Source organism: Lissotriton helveticus, chromosome 1_1 (assembly GCF_964261635.1).
Source record: "Lissotriton helveticus chromosome 1_1, aLisHel1.1, whole genome shotgun sequence".
NCBI lineage: Eukaryota > Metazoa > Chordata > Amphibia > Caudata > Salamandridae > Lissotriton > Lissotriton helveticus.
The window spans coordinates 1,746,081,518-1,746,095,647 of NC_136057.1; positions in this window are offsets into that span (position 1 = coordinate 1,746,081,518).

The following is a 14,130-nucleotide window of genomic DNA, read 5'->3' on the forward strand; positions in this document are numbered from 1 at the left end:
GGGGGAGTCTCTAGTTGGCGCAGTGCAGCACTGGCGACAAGCAGGGACTCTCTCTTCCCCGTCAGGGCTGAGGGTTACCTTCAAGACAACCTCTGCTTACCCTCTAGGTAGTGTGGCTTAAGCAGTCTTAGGCTAATCTCTGGGGCATGTAGGGTTAAACATTTGCAATATTACACCATCACCACCAACCCACCACACAATGACACCAAACTGTATTTGTAAAAATATATGTTCTTTATATAAATCTCAAGCAGGCTTGTAAATACAGTCTTGGTTACTTCTTCAATGCAGGTTCCAGTATTCTTTATCACAAAGTCACAGTTCGTTAAATAAATGCGCTCTTTTGGGCCTTCTGCCCAGCTTTAGAAAGGTTCCAGTGTCTTATAGCGCTTCAAGGCGCTTCCCGCTGTCTCCGCTCTCGAAATGAGTCACCCTTCGGGGCTCGACTCGGGGAGAGGGGGCCGCGGGCCTCGGAGAGCGTCAGGCGGGGCCTCGGGGGCCAAGAGCTGAGCGAGCCTCTGACTCTGGGGCGGCTCGCGCTGCCAAGCAAACAGCAGCTGCGAGGCTCCCGGGGTGCCTGAGATCAGACCGCGCGGTGCGAGCTCAGCTTGCAGGATGCTCGCGCCGCGGAGGGGGCAAAGACAGTACCTTTCACTTCTTGTGGTGATCTTCGGAGAGGGCGGCTGAAGGGGGAGCTGTCCCACGTCGCGTTGCTTCCTTGACGGGCGAGGCGAGCTGCGGCTCGAGGCAGCAGGTCACGGGTCACCCGGGGGCGGCGGTGCTCGATGGGGGCACAGGTCCTTTTCACTCAGTCTTCTCTTCCGTCCTGACGGCGGCGGCTGGGTGTGGCGCAGTGGCAGTACGGTCCCCAAGTGCGGGACGTACCCAGCCAAAGTGCCGGTCGCGGTGATGTCCCTTCAGCGGGGCAGCAGGCCAGACGCTGATAGCGAGGGAGATGACAAGGGCGGCAGTCCGTCGTTGCGGGGGAATCTACGGCGCTTGTGCCCAGTAGACTTCGGTGCTTGGACCGGACGGGTCCTCCGTTACTTTGCTCTCGTGGGGCCAGGTGCAGATGCCGTCACGGTGTTCAGGCCAGCGGCGGGCTGGGCTTCATGTTGTTATGGCGATCTGCTCACCCACGGTCACGGTGTGCAGGGGGCTTGATGCTCTCGTCTTCCTCAGACAGCGCTGCAGCGATAAGCAGCACACACAGCAGATGCTTTGGTCAGGGGTTAGCGCTCACTGTTCCTGGAGCGCTGGTCAGGGGGCAAGTTCAACAGCAAGCCCTTGGAGATCTTTTCAGCAGAGTTTGGCACAAAGTTCAAAAATAAAGCAAAAGTCTCTTGTAGTCTTTTCTCTTCCTCTCCTTTGGCAGCAAGGCACCAGACACAGGCCAGAGTCAGCACTCCTCCTTGTAGTCCTTCCAGGTCCTTCTCTTCGGGCAGAGTTTCTCTTGTAGCACAAACAGGATCTAATTTACAAGGAGCAGGGCTCCTACTTTTATACCCAGTTTCTTTTGTTCTAGCAAGCCAGGGGGGCCTCTGCATAACTGCTCCAGTCTCTGAGTACTTGTTGTGGGGACTTATGACTTCTGCATTCAGTGTGAGGGCAGGCACATCAGCCGCTCCCCAGGAGGGCGGAGCCGGCATTGAGAGGGCAGGAGTGGCCTGAGTACTTTGTTGACAAGCTTCGGTCCTTCCTGGGCCAGGTGCAGGCTGAGTCATCAGTCGCTCCCCAGGAGGGCGGAGCCAGCATTGTGGTGGCAGGGGCACAGCCTGATGCATCATTCAGGGGAAACTCCCACCACCCATTAAGGGGTCCTCCTGCTAATCACTACCTGTCAACTCCCAGCCCTGTCACTCACACACACCAGACAGTCAGATCCACATCCAAGCAGAGGCGGGCTGAAATGGTTAGGCAAGCAAATGCTAACTTTCTAAAAGTAGCATTTGCAAACACAGGATATTAAAATAAACTTTACTAAAAGAAGTATTTTATTATTCTGAGTTCAGGCATACTAAACATGAATTTCTACCATGTTCCCTGAGCCTGCTGGGATTATAGAGTGTAATAATTCCAGCAGCCCATCTGGCCTAGAAGGGAACAGGTAGCCTTACAATAGTGAAAAACGACTTTGGCAGTAATTCACTATTAGAACATGCCACACACATCAGGGCATGTTCTACCTTACACTTACAATGCACCCTGCCCTCTGGCCTACCATAGGGGTGACTAATATGAAGGTTAAGGGAAGGTTTAGGGGCTGGCAAGTGTGTGCACTTGCCCAGCCAGGGTGACAGTACCAGACTGCACGCAGGTTCTGCAATGGCAGACCCTAGACACATTTTAAGGCTGCTTCTGTGGGTGGCGCAACCAGCGCTGCAGGCCCACTAGCAGTGTTGGCATTCACAAGCCCTGGCACTCCTGGTGCACTTTACTAGGGACTAACAGTAAATCCAATGAACCAATCATGGACATCAATCATATGTACACTTTACAGTAGGGAGCACTTGCACTGCGGCACGGGTTGGCCGTGGCGCAGTGCCCTGAGTAGCAGACACCAGCAAAACATTTGAGGCACAACAGCAAAAAGTGGAAGGGAAACTCACGCCAAGGTGCCAGGTCTAACACATGGCTTGGCAGTTCGGGCTGGACTGTTCCCATGAGGCACAGGTTCAGACTGATTTGCATATAGCCATGTCTGAACTGGGGTGGCAGAGTGGGCTAAAGAACGGTGATGGATTAAACCCAGATCTTTTGACTGGGTGTGAGTGTTTGATTGGTTCGGATGCTCCGTCCATCACCACCCCCTTTTGTACTGCTTTTGGCCGCCATAAGTGTGGCAGGGTATGCTCAGCCGTGAGTCCCTTGCTCACTTTGCCACTGGATTCAAGCAAGCCAGGCTGACGACGGCTGTAATGCCAGAAACCGGTCCTTGGAAGCTTGTTTCCGGTCCTGGGAAGGCATGGCTTGGCAGTTCGGGCTGGACTGTTCCCATGAGGCACAGGGTCAGACTGATTTGCATGTAGCCATGTCTGAACTGGGGTGGCAGAGTGGGCTAAAGAACGGTGATGGATCAAACCCAGATCTTTTGACTGGGTGTGAGTGTTTGATTGGTTCAGATGCTCCGTCCATCACCACCCCTTTTTGTACCGCTTTGGCCGCCATAAGTGTGGCAGGGTATGCTCAGACGTGAGTCCCTTGCTCACTTTGCCACTGGATTCAAGCAAGCCAGCAAGCTGAAGACGTCTGTAATGCCAGAAACCGGTCCTCGGAAGCTTGTTTCCGGTCCAGGGAAGGCATGGCTTGGCAGTTCGGGCTGCACTGTTCCCATGAGGCACAGGGTCAGACTGATTTGCATATAGCCATGTCTGAACTGGGGTGGCAGAGTGGGCTAAAGAACGGTGATGGATCAAACCCAGATCTTTTGACTGGGTGTGAGTGTTTGATTGGTTCAGATGCTCCGTCCATCACCACCCCCTTTTGTACCGCTTGGCCGCCATAAGTGTGGCAGGGTATGCTCAGACATGAGTCCCTTGCTGTAATGCCAGAAACCGGTCCTCGGAAGCTTGTTTCCGGTCCAGGGAAGGCATGGCTTGGCAGTTCGGGCTGGACTGTTCCCATGAGGCACAGGGTCAGACTGATTTGCATATAGCCATGTCTGAACTGGGGTGGCAGAGTGGGCTAAAGAACGGTGATAGATCAAACCCAGATCTTTTGACTGGGTGTGAGTGTTTGATTGGTTCAGATGCTCCGTCCATCACCACCCCCTTTTATACCGCTTTTGCCGTCATAAGTGTGGCAGGGTATGCTCAGACGTGAGTCCCTTGCTGACTTTGCCAGTGGATTCAAGCAAGCCGGGCTGAAGACGGCTGTAATGCCAGAAACCGGTCCTCGGAAGCTTGTTTCCCGTCCAGGGAAGGCATGGCTTGGCAGTTCGGGCTGGACTGTTCCCATGAGGCACAGGGTCAATCTGATTTGCATATAGCCATGTCTGAACTGGGGTGGCAGAGTGGGCTAAAGAACGGTGATGGATTAAACCCAGATCTTTTGACTGGGTGTGAGTGTTTGATTGGTTAGGATGCTCCGTCCATCACCACCCCCTTTTGTACTGCTTTTGTCCGCCATAAGTGTGGCAGGGTATGCTCAGACGTGAGTCCCTTGCTCACTTTGCCACTGGATTCAGCAAGCCAGGCTGAAGACGGCTGTAATGCCAGAAACCGGTCCTTGGAATCTTGTTTCCGGTCCAGGGAAGGCATGGCTTGGCAGTTCGGGCTGGACTGTTCCCATGAGGCACAGGGTCAGACTGATTTGCATTTAGCCATGTCTGAACTGGGGTGGCAGAGTGGGCTAAAGAACGGTGATGGATTAAACACAGATCTTTTGACTGGGTGTGAGTGTTTGATTGGTTCGGATGCTCCGTCCATCACCACCCCCTTTTGTACCGCTTTTGGCCGCCATAAGTGTGGCAGGGTATGCTCAGACGTGAGTCCCTTGCTCACTTTGCCACTGGATTCAAGCAAGCCGGGCTGAAGACGGCTGTAATGCCAGAAACCGGTCCCCGGAAGCTTGTTTCCGGTCCAGGGAAGGCATGGCTTGGCTGTTCGGGCTGGACTGTTCCCATGAGGCACAGGGTCAGACTGATTTGCATATAGCCATGTCTGAACTGGGGTGGCAGAGTGGGCTAAAGAACGGTGATGGATCAAACCCAGATCTTTTGATTGGGTGTGAGTGTTTGATTGGTTCAGATGCTCCGTCCATCACCACCCCCTTTTGTACCGCTTTGGCCGCCATAAGTGTGGCAGGGTATGCTCAGACGTGAGTCCCTTGCTCACTTTGCCACTGGATTCAAGCAAGCCGGGCTGAAGACGGCTGTAATGCCAGAAACCGGTCCTCGGAAGCTAGTTTCCGGTCCAGGGAAGGCATGGCTTGGCAGTTCGGGCTGGACTGTTCCCATGAGGCACAGGGTCAGACTGATTTGCATATAGCCATGTCTGAACTGGGGTGGCAGAGTGGGATAAAGAACGGTGATAGATCAAACCCAGATCTTTTGACTGGGTGTGAGTGTTTGATTGGTTCAGATGCTCGGTCCATCATCACCCCCTTTTGTACCGCTTTGGCCGCCATAAGTGTGGCAGGGTATGCTCAGACGTGAGTCCCTTGCTCACTTTGCCACTGGATTCAAGCAAGCCAGGCTGAAGACGGCTGTAATGCCAGAAACTGGTCCTCGGAAGCTTGTTTCCGGTCCAGGGAAGGCATGGCTTGGCAGTTCGGGCTGGACTGTTCCCATGAGGCACAGGGTCAGACTGATTTGCATATAGCCATGTCTGAACTGGAGTGGCAGAGTGGGCTAAAGAACGGTGATGGATCAAACCCAGATCTTTTGACTGGGTGTGAGTGTTTGATTGGTTCAGATGCTCCGTCCATCACCACCCCCTTTTATACCGCTTTTGCCGTCAGAAGTGTGGCAGGGTATGCTCAGACGTGAGTCCCTTGCTCACTTTGCCAGTGGATTCAAGCAAGCCGGGCTGAAGACGGCTGTAATGCCGGAAACCGGTCCTCAGAAGCTTGTTTCCGGTCCAGGGAAGGCATGGCTTGGCAGTTCGGGCTGGACTGTTCCCATGAGGCACAGGGTAAATGTAAATGTAAATGTAGTATACTTGTAAAGCGCACAGCTGCCCAAGCAACGGGGCGTCCCGGCGCTGTATAACTCTGGGGAACCCGTCCTGGCTTTCCCTGTGGGATGGTCCCTTGCTGGGAGTCCCCAAGGTGGAGCCAGGCATCCCCGGAATTGGTGGGGCCGTTGTGGAGATTAGGCAAGCTAATGCCCAGAGTTGCCGAGTGGAACCCCTGATTAGAGTAAGCACCGAAGCAAGAATTATCGAGTCCGCTGACCAAGGTCCACGACCCTGCCGCGTCGGGAATTGAACCCTGGTCCCGGGCTGACTTCTGCTCTCAGGCCTGCCGCCTCTAACCAGTGAGCCACACTACTCCACATGACTGATTTGCATATAGCCATGTCTGAACTGGGGTGGCAGAGTGGGCTAAAGAACGGTGATGGATTAAACCCAGATCTTTTGACTGGGTGTGAGTGTTTGATTGGTTCGGATGCTCCGTCCATCACCACCCCCTTTTGTACTGCTTTTGGCCGCCATAAGTGTGGCAGGGTATGCTCAGCCGTGAGTCCCTTGCTCACTTTGCCACTGGATTCAAGCAAGCCAGGCTGAAGACGGCTGTAATGCCAGAAACCGGTCCTTGGAAGCTTGTTTCCGGTCCAGGGAAGGCATGGCTTGGCAGTTCGGGCTGGACTGTTCCCATGAGGCACAGGGTCAGACTGATTTGCATGTAGCCATGTCTGAACTGGGGTGGCAGAGTGGGCTAAAGAACGGTGATGGATCAAACCCAGATCTTTTGACTGGGTGTGAGTGTTTGATTGGTTCAGATGCTCCGTCCATCACCACCCCCTTTTGTACCGCTTTGGCCGCCATAGGTGTGGCAGGGTATGCTCAGACGTGAGTCCCTTGCTCACTTTGCCACTGGATTCAAGCAAGCCAGCAAGCTGAAGACGGCTGTAATGCCAGAAACCGGTCCTCGGAAGCTTGTTTCCGGTCCAGGGAAGGCATGGCTTGGCAGTTCGGGCTGGACTGTTCCCATGAGGCACAGGGTCAGACTGATTTGCATATAGCCATGTCTGAACTGGGGAGGCAGAGTGGGCTAAAGAACGGTGATGGATTAAACCCAGATCTTTTGACTGGGTGTGAGTGTTTGATTGGTTCGGATGCTCCGTCCATCACCACCCCCTTTTGTACTGCTTTTGGCCGCCATAAGTGTGGCAGGGTATGCTCAGCCGTGAGTCCCTTGCTCACTTTGCCACTGGATTCAAGCAAGCCAGGCTGAAGACGGCTGTAATGCCAGAAACCGGTCCTTGGAAACTTGTTTCCGGTCCAGGGAAGGCATGGCTTGGCAGTTCGGGCTGGACTGTTCCCATGAGGCACAGGGTCAGACTGATTTGCATGTAGCCATGTCTGAACTGGGGTGGCAGAGTGGGCTAAAGAACGGTGATGGATCAAACCCAGATCTTTTGACTGGGTGTGAGTGTTTGATTGGTTCAGATGCTCCGTCCATCACCACCCCCTTTTGTACCGCTTTGGCCGCCATAAGTGTGGCAGGGTATGCTCAGACGTGAGTCCCTTGCTCACTTTGCCACTGGATTCAAGCAAGCCAGCAAGCTGAAGACGGCTGTAATGCCAGAAACCGGTCCTCGGAAGCTTGTTTCCGGTCCAGGGAAGGCATGGCTTGGCAGTTCGGGCTGCACTGTTCCCATGAGGCACAGGGTCAGACTGATTTGCATATAGCCATGTCTGAACTGGGGTGGCAGAGTGGGCTAAAGAACGGTGATGGATCAAACCCAGATCTTTTGACTGGGTGTGAGTGTTTGATTGGTTCAGATGCTCCGTCCATCACCACCCCCTTTTGTACCGCTTGGCCGCCATAAGTGTGGCAGGGTATGCTCAGACGTGAGTCCCTTGCTGTAATGCCAGAAACCGGTCCTCGGAAGCTTGTTTCCGGTCCAGGGAAGGCATGGCTTGGCAGTTCGGGCTGGACTGTTCCCATGAGGCACAGGGTGAGACTGATTTGCATATAGCCATGTCTGAACTGGGGTGGCAGAGTGGGCTAAAGAACGGTGATAGATCAAACCCAGATTTTTTGACTGGGTGTGAGTGTTTGATTGGTTCAGATGCTCCGTCCATCACCACCCCCTTTTGTACTGCTTTTGGCCGCCATAAGTGTGGCAGGGTATGCTCAGCCGTGAGTCCCTTGCTCACTTTGCCACTGGATTCAAGCAAGCCAGGCTGAAGACGGCTGTAATGCCAGAAACCGGTCCTTGGAAGCTTGTTTCCGGTCCAGGGAAGGCATGGCTTGGCAGTTCGGGCTGGACTGTTCCCATGAGGCACAGGGTCAGACTGATTTGCATGTAGCCATGTCTGAACTGGGGTGGCAGAGTGGGCTAAAGAACGGTGATGGATCAAACCCAGATCTTTTGACTGGGTGTGAGTGTTTGATTGGTTCAGATGCTCCGTCCCTCACCACCCCTTTTTGTACCGCTTTGGCCGCCATAAGTGTGGCAGGGTATGCTCAGACGTGAGTCCCTTGCTCACTTTGCCACTGGATTCAAGCAAGCCAGCAAGCTGAAGACGGCTGTAATGCCAGAAACCGGTCCTCGGAAGCTTGTTTCCGGTCCAGGGAAGGCATGGCTTGGCAGTTCGGGCTGCACTGTTCCCATGAGGCACAGGGTCAGACTGATTTGCATATAGCCATGTCTGAACTGGGGTGGCAGAGTGGGCTAAAGAACGGTGATGGATCAAACCCAGATCTTTTGACTGGGTGTGAGTGTTTGATTGGTTCAGATGCTCCGTCCATCACCACCCCCTTTTGTACCGCTTGGCCGCCATAAGTGTGGCAGGGTATGCTCAGACGTGAGTCCCTTGCTGTAATGCCAGAAACCGGTCCTCGGAAGCTTGTTTCCGGTCCAGGGAAGGCATGGCTTGGCAGTTCGGGCTGGACTGTTCCCATGAGGCACAGGGTCAGACTGATTTGCATATAGCCATGTCTGAACTGGGGTGGCAGAGTGGGCTAAAGAACGGTGATAGATCAAACCCAGATCTTTTGACTGGGTGTGAGTGTTTGATTGGTTCAGATGCTCCGTCCATCACCACCCCCTTTTATACCGCTTTTGCCGTCATAAGTGTGGCAGGGTATGCTCAGACGTGAGTCCCTTGCTGACTTTGCCAGTGGATTCAAGCAAGCCGGGCTGAAGACGGCTGTAATGCCAGAAACCGGTCCTCGGAAGCTTGTTTCCCGTCCAGGGAAGGCATGGCTTGGCAGTTCGGGCTGGACTGTTCCCATGAGGCACAGGGTCAATCTGATTTGCATATAGCCATGTCTGAACTGGGGTGGCAGAGTGGGCTAAAGAACGGTGATGGATTAAACCCAGATCTTTTGACTGGGTGTGAGTGTTTGATTGGTTAGGATGCTCCGTCCATCACCACCCCCTTTTGTACTGCTTTTGTCCGCCATAAGTGTGGCAGGGTATGCTCAGACGTGAGTCCCTTGCTCACTTTGCCACTGGATTCAAGCAAGCCAGGCTGAAGACGGCTGTAATGCCAGAAACCGGTCCTTGGAATCTTGTTTCCGGTCCAGGGAAGGCATGGCTTGGCAGTTCGGGCTGGACTGTTCCCATGAGGCACAGGGTCAGACTGATTTGCATTTAGCCATGTCTGAACTGGGGTGGCAGAGTGGGCTAAAGAACGGTGATGGATTAAACACAGATCTTTTGACTGGGTGTGAGTGTTTGATTGGTTCGGATGCTCCGTCTATCACCACCCCCTTTTGTACCGCTTTTGGCCGCCATAAGTGTGGCAGGGTATGCTCAGACGTGAGTCCCTTGCTCACTTTGCCACTGGATTCAAGCAAGCCGGGCTGAAGACGGCTGTAATGCCAGAAACCGGTCCCCGGAAGCTTGTTTCCGGTCCAGGGAAGGCATGGCTTGGCTGTTCAGGCTGGACTGTTCCCATGAGGCACAGGGTCAGACTGATTTGCATATAGCCATGTCTGAACTGGGGTGGCAGAGTGGGCTAAAGAACGGTGATGGATTAAACCCAGATATTTTGACTGGGTGTGAGTGTTTGATTGGTTCGGATGCTCCGTCCATCACCACCCCCTTTTGTACCGCTTTTGGCCGCCATAAGTGTGGCAGGATATGCTCAGACGCGAGTCCCTTGCTCACTTTGCCACTGGATTCAAGCAAGCAGGGCCGAAGACGGCTGTAATGCCAGAAACCGGTCCTCGGAAGCTTGTTTCCAGTCCAGGGAAGGCATGGCTTGGCAGTTCGGGCTGGACTGTTCCCATGAGGCACAGGGTCAGACTGATTTGCATATAGCCATGTCTGAACTGGGGTGGCAGAGTGGGCTAAAGAACGGTGATGGATCAAACCCAGATCTTTTGACTGGGTGTGAGTGTTTGATTGGTTCAGATGCTCCGTCCATCACCACCCCCTTTTTTACCGCTTTGGCCGCCATAAGTGTGGCAGGGTATGCTCAGACGTGAGTCCCTTGCTCACTTTGCCACTGGATTCAAGCAAGCCGGGCTGAAGACGGCTGTAATGCCAGAAACCGGTCCTCGGAAGCTAGTTTCCGGTCCAGGGAAGGCATGGCTTGGCAGTTCGGGCTGGACTGTTCCCATGAGGCACAGGGTCAGACTGATTTGCATATAGCCATGTCTGAACTGGGGTGGCAGAGTGGGATAAAGAACGGTGATAGATCAAACCCAGATCTTTTGACTGGGTGTGAGTGTTTGATTGGTTCAGATGCTCGGTCCATCACCACCCCCTTTTGTACCGCTTTGGCCGCCATAAGTGTGGCAGGGTATGCTCAGACGTGAGTCCCTTGCTCACTTTGCCACTGGATTCAAGCAAGCCAGGCTGAAGACGGCTGTAATGCCAGAAACTGGTCCTCGGAAGCTTGTTTCCGGTCCAGGGAAGGCATGGCTTGGCAGTTCGGGCTGGACTGTTCCCATGAGGCACAGGGTCAGACTGATTTGCATATAGCCATGTCTGAACTGGGGTGGCAGAGTGGGCTAAAGAACGGTGATGGATCAAACCCAGATCTTTTGACTGGGTGTGAGTGTTTGATTGGTTCAGATGCTCCGTCCATCACCACCCCCTTTTATACCGCTTTTGCCGTCAGAAGTGTGGCAGGGTATGCTCAGACATGAGTCCCTTGCTCACTTTGCCAGTGGATTCAAGCAAGCCGGGCTGAAGACGGCTGTAATGCCGGAAACCGGTCCTCAGAAGCTTGTTTCCGGTCCAGGGAAGGCATGGCTTGGCAGTTCGGGCTGGACTGTTCCCATGAGGCACAGGGTAAATGTAAATGTAAATGTAGTATACTTGTAAAGCGCACAGCTGCCCAAGCAACGGGGCGTCCCGGCGCTGTATAACTCTGGGGAACCCGTCCTGGCTTTCCCTGTGGGATGGTCCCTTGCTGGGAGTCCCCAAGGTGGAGCCAGGCATCCCCGGAATTGGTGGGGCCGTTGTGGAGATTAGGCAAGCTAATGCCCAGAGTTGCCGAGTGGAACCCCTGATTAGAGTAAGCACCGAAGCAAGAATTATTGAGTCCGCTGACCAAGGTCCACGACCCTGCCGCGTCGGGAATTGAACCCTGGTCCCGGGCTGACTTCTGCTCTCAGGCCTGCCGCCTCTAACCAGTGAGCCACACTACTCCACATGACTGATTTGCATATAGCCATGTCTGAACTGGGGTGGCAGAGTGGGCTAAAGAACGGTGATGGATTAAACCCAGATCTTTTGACTGGGTGTGAGTGTTTGATTGGTTCGGATGCTCCGTCCATCACCACCCCCTTTTGTACTGCTTTTGGCCGCCATAAGTGTGGCAGGGTATGCTCAGACGTGAGTCCCTTGCTCACTTTGCCACTGGATTCAAGCAAGCCGGGCTAAAGACGGCTGTAATGCCAGAAACCGGTCCTTGGAAACTTTTTTCCGGTCCAGGGAAGGCATGGCTTGGCAGTTCGGGCTGGACTGTTCCCATGAGGCACAGGGTCAGACTGATTTGCATATAGCCATGTCTGAACTGGGGTGGCAGAGTGGGCTAAAGAACGGTGATGGATTAAACCCAGATATTTTGACTGGGTGTGAGTGTTTGATTGGTTCGGATGCTCCGTCCATCACCACCCCCTTTTGTACCGCTTTTGGCTGCCATAAGTGTGGCAGGGTATGCTCAGACGTGAGTCCCTTGCTCACTTTGCCACTGGATTCAAGCAAGCCGGGCTGAAGACGGCTGTAATGCCAGAAACCGGTCCTCGGAAGCTTGTTTCCGGTCTAGGGAAGGAATGGCTTGGCAGTTCGGGCTGGACTGTTCCCATGAGGCACAGGGTCAGACTGATTTGCATATAGCCATGTCTGAACTGGGGTGGCAGGTTGGGCTAAAGAACGATGATGGATTAAACCCAGATCTTTTGACTGGGTGTGAGTGTTTGATTGGTTCGGATGCTCCGTCCATCACCACCCCCTTTTGTACCGCTTACCTATACCATAGGCAGTGGGTTGCAGGCATGGCACACAGTTATGTGTGCCATATCGACTCCTGACCAAAACACGTAGCAGCATGCAATGGCAGTGTATGTGCTTTGAGGTACAGGACCTCTAATGGTGGTACAATATGCATGAGCCCTCTTGTTCTTTTTAGGTCGGTACATCTCGTTGTTTGTTGGGAAATTTCAGACTTACACCCCCGAACATTATTGACTAAGCTACACCCTCCCCCCAGATGCGTACACCAAGCTGTCTTCCAAGGAAGAGTTCCAAGCTCTGGCCCACTGCTTGCTCCGGTAGACCCACTATTCAAATGTTGTTACATCAGGATTGACCGTCTGCATTGTCAACTCATTGTTTCAGTTGTTGGATTTCATCTTTGAGGGCACGTATTTGCATCTGCATCTCTGTGACGCAAGGTAGCCAATGCAGATTCACTTTCCTCCACCCTCTCTTTTAAGTTCCAATGATCAGCCCACAATAGACCCACGCCAATTACCAGAGTATCTAGCTTGGGTTCCAGGGATGTTTTAATGTCCATTACGGTTTTGAGGATCTTGACTAATTTTCCTGTTTTGCTCTGTTAAGGTTTGTGTGGTTATGGGGGAAGATGTCTCTGTCGTCCTCCCCGCTGGTCTGCGGCACTTCATTCACTTGCAATGAGAAGACTTGTTAGAGGCAAGAGTAGAGCGTAAGCCCCTTTGCTGTTTTCGGGGGCATATAGAGTACTTGTAGTTTTTTTAGGGCACCATGTCACTGGTGGGAGGCTCTCTGTGATAGCAGTTCAGGCCATGGGGAAGGAAGGAATCGGGGTGTGCTGGGGGAATTGTGCAGAGTCTCCCAGTTGTTCCTTGTTGAGTTCTCAATCAGTGTGATGCAATTCCTTATGGTCCTGTGTTTACGGGGCAGGTGATCCCATTGCAGTGTCTGCTCTCCAGCCACTAATGCAATCACAGCAAGCGGCCCGGGGATATTGTGATGTGCAGTAATGTCAGTCTGCGTGGACAGCAGTCACACAAGGGCTCTGAAGGACTTGCCCACTTAGGGTCTGACGTGATTCTTGGACCTCTGCAGACCGAAAGTCTGGTGCAGGAGTCTTATCCTATTAGCTAGGGTGGTGAAGAAGCAGCCAGCCTAGGCAGCTCAGTGTGTCTCAAGGCCGGTGGTATGGCAGCAGGCTTCAGCGTGAGAGGACAATGCAGTCCCACTGGCTCCATGCTGCGGTGAGGTTCAAGGTGTCGGGTCACAGCAGAAATAAAGGGACCCCCTCTATAATACTTTATAGGTCAGGGAAAAGAGGGGAAAGCAACACATGTATACATATCAAAATTTCCCTCATTGACCAACAACTCTTATTTAAAAGTAAACCAGTGACAAAAATAATATATTTGACAATTTTTTAAATTTTTAGCAAAACATTTAATTTCCTCCTTTTGTTATATTTTTACTCATATCATTTTTTCAAAGTCAAAAGAGTGATTTCATCAATAATAAATCTAAATGCATCTTTTATAGCCATGATTATTACAAAAGAAGATATATACATATACAAATAAATAACACATAAATAATAAGTCCTCCTGCTACACTACAACATACATATAGCCATTCCAATCATACAAAATCAATCATACTCATACACCCAAAAAACATCCAATATCTGTCAATGGTAAAGTAAATGTCTGGCAGAAAAGAAAAAAGTGAAAAGTTAATCTCTTCTGTCATACAATCGGGTCTCAAAAGCAAAGGAAATAAGAGACTAGGCACTGGGTTGACACGTGTTTCGGTGGACTGAAGGCTGTTGGAACCACCTTCTTCAGGACCACTTCAGATACTACAAATTCAAATCACAGGGGACCTATAAATAAAATAGCATGTCAACTATTAGCACTGGCATACAAAACAAAAAAAAAGATGAATTTTCTATATGCACTTTAACAATTACATTAGTTTGTTTGACCAGACATGAGCCCAAACACGCTAATCATGAGCATATTTACAAGAAACAATCCCTATACCACCTG